This window comes from Lygodium microphyllum, chromosome 18 (genome assembly GCF_053477565.2).
Source record: "Lygodium microphyllum isolate KBCC chromosome 18, Lygodium_microphyllum_v1.1.10, whole genome shotgun sequence".
NCBI classification, from domain to species: domain Eukaryota; kingdom Viridiplantae; phylum Streptophyta; class Polypodiopsida; order Schizaeales; family Lygodiaceae; genus Lygodium; species Lygodium microphyllum.
The window spans coordinates 112,621,860-112,629,560 of record NC_141152.1 but is presented as its reverse complement, the minus strand read 5'-3'; positions in this window follow the sequence as shown (position 1 = coordinate 112,629,560).

The following is a 7,701-nucleotide window of genomic DNA, read 5'->3' as shown; positions in this document are numbered from 1 at the left end:
AAAGCCGATCTCTAAAAACGTCATGCATGGGTTATTGGAAATGGAAAGATCTACAACTTTTGTGTTTGACATTTTTCCACCCGAGCAATGCACAGAGAGATATTTCAAAATTGGTGCTTTAATTTTTTTAAAAAATTAAAGGTTTTTTGTGGGAAAAATAATAAAGATTGTGTTGGTGTGTTAAAATAATAAAGAAATGAATTAAAAGAAGGGTGTGCCCCCCGTTTCGCGCGCGTTTGCGGGGCGAGGTAAAAAAATTTGCAATGGCGGGATTGGAATGGCATCGGGACAGTGGCATGGGGGGCGCGTACGTAGTCGGGCATGGCAAGACACATAAAACCACAAAGGTGGGCGTTCACGCCGAGACGAGTCACGCGAAACACGTGAAAAGAAGGAAAAATTAATATCTCACAATCCGGTTGTCAAAACGAAATGGCGTAAAAACAAAAAATACACCAGACGGTAGGGGGAAGATAGGGGAAAAGGTCAACGGGGGTTCTGGGGGGAATAAAGGGTGTGCACATGCAAAAAACAAGAAAACGGCCCCCAAAACACATACAGGGATTAATTTCGGAAAATCCGCTCGCTAGAATGCAAGCCGAAAAGAAGGAAAAATGTGTAGAAGAATGCGCCCAACAAGCTATCACATCAAAACACAGTTTCAACCGAAATAGGACGTGTTCACATGGAAAAACGTAAAAATGACATACGCAAATACGGTCGAAAATTAATAACAGAAGATCGGTTCACCGAAACAGGGGGTAGCAAAAATGACAATTGTGAGGGGGACGGAGTTTCACAGGCCCGTCATGTTAAAACGTAGTGCTAATAGGGTTAAGAGGCGCTCACATGCAAAAAATACCAAAAAGACACTCAAAAACACTTTGAAATTTTAATAATAATAAATTCGAAAGTCAAAATAAGAGGGAGGGAAAAAAAATGTAGGGAAGGGCGCGGTGGACACGGCTATCAAGTCAAACTAGAATTTCAAGGCAAACAAGGCAAGGTCACATGGAAAAATATCAAAAAGACGCACGAAAAGGTCCCGAAAAATCGCAAAAATTAATATTTGACAAACTGTGCATTGAAATGATGCGGAGTAAAAATGAAAAATGTCAAGGGGAAAGGGTAGGACAGGGCTATCATGTCAGATCATGGGTCCGAAGAAATTAAAGCACGTTCATATGGAAAACCATCTAATGTACGCAAAATCTTTCAAAAATTAATAACTCAAAAACCGTGTATCGGAATAGGAGTAGGTAAGAAGAAAAATGGGACAGTTCGAAGGGACAAACATGGTTATAAATTTAGATTGGAATTTAGGGGAATGTAGGGTGCGTTCACATGAAAACACAACAAAATAAGGGACAAAGAGAAATGGAGGAGGAACATCCCCAAGGGAGGGGTGACAGTGGACGGGTGGGTGGGGAAGGGACCCAGGAGTGTAACAGAAAGTCATGGCGTACATGCATGATCAAAGTGAGGCATATGCAGGGCGGTATGCAAGGTAGACACGCAGGGACGCGTCCCCACACTTAAAAGCTTAACGAGTAGGGTTGACCGAGCAACAGGGACCTAATACCACACAACAGACCAACCACTAACGTCCCCACACTTAAAACATGACCGTCACTGACAACAGAAGGTATAGGGTTAGAAAAACTTGGCCCATGTTGTCGAGAATCAAGGTTGACTGTCGATGACACGTCCACTGTCGTTGTCGGCTGCAGGAGGTACCAAGGTATCTTCACAGCACACGTCCTTCATGGCAGGGACCACGCGGCAACACCCACGGAGGTGCAGTCAGTGTCGCTGACGAAGGATAGTCACTCGGCTTACAGCACTCAGATGGGATGAAAGAACAGTCACTCGCCCCATTACGGACATCACTTGATGAATAATGATTGAAACCCATATCTCACACCCAGTTTAGGATTTCACAAAGGAATGGCGCAAAGGAAGTATGCCAGGGTGCACAATTGATGGTGCATCAGTGCGTCCAACTCGTCTAGCATAGATGCAAAGGAGAAAGGCCAGCGAGCCTTATAGTGCAGTGTATAATGTAGAATGATGTGTCCTGTGTTGATGGTAGAAACCCAGCCCATGGGCGCATAGGGAAACGGGAACGTCCCTGACTCCAAAGGTCGTAATGTCCCTCAATCCTCACCTCTCGGTAATTGATTGAAGAAACTCCATTCACACTCAGCCCACCCTCTGTCTCACGCTCTGTTGATAGATACAGAGGGCAGCCCTTTCCTGAAACCCATTGATGTAATCCTCACGGTCACTTGTGCAAAGGTTGTATGCCTTGTTGATGGTGCAACTGTGCATCCACCCTGTGCCGGCATACATTGCAAGAAGGAAGGCCAAGGATCCTTATGGTGCAGTGCACAGAAACGGATCGTGCTTTGTGCATTAAGAGGCCCATCCCGTGCGTGCAACACTCCATTCACACTTCTCACCTCTCATTTGATTTGAAGGGAAAAGACTAGTCACTCGCCCCACCCTCTGTCTCACTCTCTATTGATAATTACAGAGGGCAACCATACTCGCTTCCCCATCTGGTGAGGATGAAAGCTCGTGTCACTCGATTGTTTGTCGATGAAGATCACATCGTCAGTTGTTGAAAGGTGTACCCAGGGAGGTAGCCATTAGATCGAACGTAGAGTTAGATAGGAACATGGCGTCCGCTAGAGGATTGTCAAACGCTCTGCAGAAAGGCACAGGACACATTGTACCAAGGGAGGCAGCTTCCACAGCCAGCTTCCCGCCCAAGGGTGTTAACCACCTTTTCTTGGAACGAGGCCTTCAAAACAATCCCAATCTCATCTCCTGCAACACATCTTCTGATCACTTCATCTTTGCCTTTCTTGTATAGTGCACCACCTAACAGGGTGTAGGGGGCTGATTCTAACATAAGCTTCTTCCTTTCCAAACTAGAAATGCCAAGAGGGTATTGTTGGGTTGCCAGCAGATTGGCAATGTCTGCATACTAGGGGGTTACAGTTTCTACCAGGAATAGGGAAGCATCAGGGAGGTCTGGATCATCCTGCTCCTCATCTACAGTCTGTGGGATATGCGACAGATGATCAACCAGAACATGGGAACGGCTAGGTTTGGTAATTACCTCAAAGTCAAACTCCTGGAATAGAAGGAGCCATCTCATCATTCGTCCTTTCACGTCTGCTTTGTTCATCAGGAAGGACAGGGCCTCGTGATCCACATAAAATTTAAAGTGGGTAGACAGTAGGTAGTGGCGAAACTTCTCTAGGGCAAACACCATTGCAAAGCACTCCAGCTCTGTCACTGTATAGTTCCGTTCCCTATCAGTGACTTTTCGGCTTGCATAATAGATTGGTTGATCTAATTTGGAGGGGCCCTTTTGACATAGGACATCACCTAGCCCTTCAACTGATGCATTTGTGTGCACATGGAACTCCTTCGTCCAATCACGAGGCTATAAAATAGGTGTCTCAATCAGGCGTTGTTTTAGGGTATTAAAGGCTTCTTCACAGTCATCCGTCCAAAGGAAATCAACTTCTTTCCTTGGGAGCTTGTGCAGAGAGGGTGCCTTAGTTGCAAAATGTGCAATAAATCTTCTGTAATAGCCCACATGGCTAAGAAATCCTCTCAATTGTTTGAGGTTTGTCGGTGCTGTTAAGGCGGCAATCTTTTCAATCTTTGCCAAGTCTGTTGCAATTCCTTGTGCAGAGACAATATGGCCCAATAGAACTCCTGAGGAGACACTAAAGACACATTTGTCGGGGTTGAGAGAAATACCATACTCTCGGCATCTTTCAAAACATTGCTCTAGGTGTCCCCAGTGCTCACGGATCAAACTATAGGCACAGAAATCATCAAGATACACCTCAATGAAATCATGCAGATGGTTCTGGAAGGCCGCCATCATTACTCGTTGGAAGGTGGCAGGAGCATTACAGAGCCCGAATGGCATCACTCTTTAGGCATACATCCCCCATTCCGTGGTGAAGGTTGTTTTAGATTGGTCCTCTTCTGCGATTTGGATTTGGTCCGCTGAATCCTTCCAAGAGGGAATACAGTTCATGGCCTACCACCACTGTGTCCAACAGTTGATCTGTAAAAGGGATAGGGAAGTGATCCTTCTTTGTCTTCGAATTGAGCTTTCAGAAGTCAACACATATTCGAAGATTCCCGTTCTTCTTATGTACTACCACAATGGACGAAACCCATTCACTATTAGCCATAGGATAAATGAACTCTACTTCAAGAAGTTTCAATAATTCGGCCTTCACCAGAGTAGAGTAATTAGGATTCATCCGTCTTTGTCTTTCCCTTACAGGTTTGGCATCGGGCTCTAGATCAATGTGATGTTGGCATACTGTAGGATCAATCCCCTTTAGGTCTTTATAGGACCAATCAAACACATCTAAGTTCTCTTTGAGTAGGTCGCGAAGGACCACTAATTCCTCTTCTGGAAGATTGAGACCCACTTTCAAGTGACGTTCAGTACCCTCAGCATCCAAGAACGTTACTTGTCTTTCACCTTCCACTTTGCAGATAAATGTCCCACAAATTGCTTCTGGTTAGAGGTCTGGCTCCTTCAAGAGAGCCGTATCCTTGTCTGATGTCCCACTAGAATCAGTGTTCTCCTTCTGAACAGATGTCTCATTCGTCTGTTTAAATTACTGAAAGGGTATCAGAGCGTTATTTGCTTTTGTTTGAGTGGTGACCTCTTCAGGACTCAAGGCTTCATCTTCAGAGGATGCGTCCAGGAATGTCACATAGCACAGACCTGCTAGAGGTTGTGACTTTAAGGGCTTGGGCTTCTATTGACGGGGGGCATCATCATCATCTTCTCTTTGGACTGAACAGTCAGGGCGACAGGAGCCATTGGTGAACTTAATTTTTACGTCTTTAATCCATTGCTTATACAGATTTTGCATACTTTGTGGTCCATTGATCAACCCAAATGGAACCATGGTCATTCCATCCAGTCCTCTGAGATATTCGGCCTCTGAGGTCTCTATAGGGACATCAACCAGATCATCCTCTATCAAAGGAAATTCTTCATTTACACTTCCATAGCCTACTTCATTTTCCAAGGGAAGAGAAGGGAAGAGAAGAAGAGAGGAGAAGGTGGAGGGCTTCTCCTCCTCGGTCCCTCACCCTCACACACTCACTCCCTCACACTCTCACAATCCCTCTCTCAAGCACAAGCTCAAGCAAGCAAGAAGAAGAAGAAAAAGAAGGAGAAGAGGAGAGCCACTTTTGGCCACACACAAGAATGAGCTTCTCATTCACTTTTTAACTTTATATACAAAACCCTAAATCCCTTTTGGGCCGTCATCCCCTTATCCCCTTTTTTACATGGCCGGCTGTGGCCTAGGCCCTTTTTCCCATTGTCCTCCTATCTTCGTAGCTTCCTTCCTTATGCCCACCTACCTTTACAAATTGCACAGGTGAGAGCCTAGTGCTCCTTGAATTAAACCATGATGTGCTTGCATTCTTTTACAAAATTATTGACTTGCGCTTTTTCTTGTGCGCCTTGTTCCCTTATTTAGGACTTTTCTGCGCTTCTTGTGTTTCTAGATTTTTCTTGACATGCCTTTGTCTTCCATTTCACTTTGCCTTGGCCTTTGTCTTCTGCTTTAGCTTTTCCAGATTTTCCACCTTGTTCGTCTAAGGGTTAACATTACCCTTTCGCTCAATCACTAAGACCCATGGACTGCTTATTGTTCAAGCGTTCCAAGCCGAGCACTAATGGCTACCTCTCACATAGCCGACGTGCCATCCATATCTATGGGTGTAGTGAGCTTACCTCCATGCCGATCAAGTTACCTCCTCTCTCGCGCACTCTGGTATCTCCACGATCCAAGTGCAAGCTTCAAGCAAGCTCCATCCTCAAGCTCCATGCTCCAAGCTCCATCGCCGCAAGCAAGACAAGAGAAGAGAAAAGAAGAGAAGAAGAGAGGAGAATATGGAGAGCTTCTCCTCCCCGGTCCCTCACCCTCTCACACTCACTCCCTCACACTCTCACACACACTCTCTCAAGCACAAGCTCAAGCAAGCAAGCAAGCAAGAAGAAGAAGAAGAAGAGGAGGAAGAGTGCCACTTTTGGCCACACACAAGAATGAGCTTCTCATTCACTTTTCAACTTTATATATAAAACCCTAAATCCCTTTTGGGCGGTCATCCCCTTATCCCCTTTTTTACATGGCCGATCGTGACCTAGGCCCTTTTTCCCATTGTCCTACTATCTTCCTAGCTTCCTTCCTTATGCCCATCTACCTTTACAAATTGCACGGGTGAGAGCCCGGCGCTCCTTGAATTAAACCATGATACACTTGCGCTCTTTTACAAAAGTATTGACTTGCACTTTTCCTTGTGCGCCTTGTTCCCTTATTTAGGACTTTTCTGTGCTTCTTGTGTTTCTAGATTTTTCTTGGCGCGCCTTCGTCTTTCGTTTCACTTTGCCTTGGCCTTTGACTTCTACTTTAGCTTTTGCAGATTTTCCACCTTGTTCGTGTAAGGGTTAACATTACCCCCCTCCTAGACGAGTACCAGTCCCATTTCACTCATCGTCATAGGTAGCAATCTTTAGCATGCACCGAAGACGTGGGTGGTAAGGACATCGGTGGTTTCCATGGAGGAGTGTTGGTAGTGGTGGGGAGGAAGGTCATTGGGACACGTTGGTGGCCTAGGTGACTGGTGGTAGGGCTATTGGAGTTAGTGGTAGGGGTGTTCTTTGTGGGGATTGCACTGATGGAGTACAAGTGGCAGTTTGTTAGGGATTCTGCACATGACGATTCTTGGGGGGCTTGCAAGATGATAAAGGAAAAGATTTCAAATTTGGGTGTCGATGAAGAGCGAACAACACTTTCATTGGAGTCTTCAATACCTACAATTGAAAACCTCTCATAGGTGGTCTCTCCCTAGGGGTAGTGCTAGTCTTCTCTATCGTGCACAAGACATAGTTTAATTAGTTTGGGAGACAGGTCGAACTCTAAGCAAGCTGAGAGTATTGTTCTGCACTTGAGGACCCAAATTGTGTATATATTTTGGTACAGATATTATGTGAGTGCTCGTGCATACTTATATATTACGTAGTTAGAAGACCGCAGGCTGGTTTCTCATAACAATGTGTGGATGAAGCAAGGTTGTCCATGTTGAGAAGAAGTACACGTGAAGGTGTATGTGACATCTTTTGCATTGTGACTGCACGACGTAACATAATTGAATACAGGGACACTGCACTATCGGTAGAGCTGGTAGCTATTGGACATGTGTGATGAGGACATTATACTTTTCATGGCCATTCATGCGGTGCTTATCACAATTGATTGCAATGGTATTAAGGCAGAGTGCAAGAGGGAATCCTTTGAATGGGTCAGGGTGACTGGTCTAACCATAGGCGAGACAAGCTCCCTCGGTATGTCCTGCCCATGATGTGCCCTGAACAATTGTGGGTGATGCTAAGGGGCTAGGGGACTAGGGACAGATCCAGCCGTCCAAAGTCACTGGACACACCTAATTTGAGAACCCCTAGGTGCTATGCTCTAATCGTTGGGGCTTCTTATCTTTTCGTTTTTTTTTTTCCCTTTTCTGTTGTCTGTTTTTGTTTCTTTTTCTTATGATTTTTCTTTCTTTCTTTCTTTCTTTTTTTTTGACTTGCCTGAGTACAACCATTGCAATATGTTGAGGCTATTAGCCTTTCAATGG